Source organism: Microcebus murinus, chromosome 1, assembly GCF_040939455.1.
Source record: "Microcebus murinus isolate Inina chromosome 1, M.murinus_Inina_mat1.0, whole genome shotgun sequence".
Taxonomy (NCBI): Eukaryota; Metazoa; Chordata; class Mammalia; order Primates; family Cheirogaleidae; genus Microcebus; species Microcebus murinus.
Window position 1 is genome coordinate 105,901,855 of NC_134104.1, and position 1,053 is coordinate 105,902,907.

The window sequence follows — 1,053 nt, forward strand, 5'->3', positions numbered from 1 at the left end:
AGATTCTTAGTAGGTTTTATAAGCATACAAAAACAAGGAAGTAGAGGCAAAAAAATAGAGTGTTGACGATGAGGCTTGGGTCTGGGTTAATTAGCCCCAATCAGCGTCTTATCAGTATCCTGTTTTTGACTGGTTACTCATCTCTAACCTGGCAGGTGGTCGGGAACAATTGCAGTCAGCATACCCTGGAGCATCCCGTGGTCAGCACGTCATGGACTGCATTCTTCTCAGAGCTATAGCTGGAATTTTCCAGGGCGAAGTCCGTGTGTAGGACGAGTCATAGGGGAGTTGAGGGTCTTTGAGGGTCTTTGCCTCTAACAATCATGAACGACACAGTAACTATCTGGACTGGAAAGTTAATGACCAACTGCCTACTTCAGAGAAAACAAATGGTCATCAATGTCCTTCACCCCGAGGAAGGCAACAGGACCAAAGACAGAAATTCAGAAAAAATTCAGCTGAAATGTACAAGACCACACCAGATGTCTTCTCTGTATTTAGATTCAAAACTCACTTTGGTGGTGGCAAAACAGCTGGCTTTGGCATGATTTACAATTCTTTGGATTATGCAAAGAAAAATGAATCCAAATATAGACTTGCAAGACATGGCCTATACGAGAAAAAAAAGATTTTAAGAAAGCAGTGAAAGGAACACAAGAACAGAATGAAAAAGATCAGGGGGACTGCAAAAGTCAATGTTGGTGCTGGCAAAAAGCTAAAGGAATAAAGATTCTGTCTGACATTCATTTTCTGAAGCTATTGTTTAGGTTTTTCACAAGAAGACTAATAAGCTAAAAACTTTTATGTGAAAAAATGGCCCAAATTGAACAGACCTTTCTCCAAAGATCTATAAATGTTCAATAAACAAATGAAAAGATGCTCATCATGATTAGCCATGAGGGAAATTCAAGTCCAAACCATAATGAGATACTACTTCATGCACACTGGGATGACTGTAATAAAAAAGATAAACAGTATCAAGAATTGGAGAGGACGCAGAAAAATGGGAACCCTCATCTATTGGTAGTGGGAATGTAAAATGCCACAGCTGAC

General features: G+C 39.8%; 1 pseudogene; it reads left to right on the forward strand.

The window, feature by feature from the left end:
- The first annotated feature begins 323 nt into the window (after positions 1-323).
- Positions 324-727, forward strand: LOC105876680 (small ribosomal subunit protein eS24 pseudogene; annotated as a pseudogene).
- Positions 728-1,053: the final 326 nt, after the last annotated feature.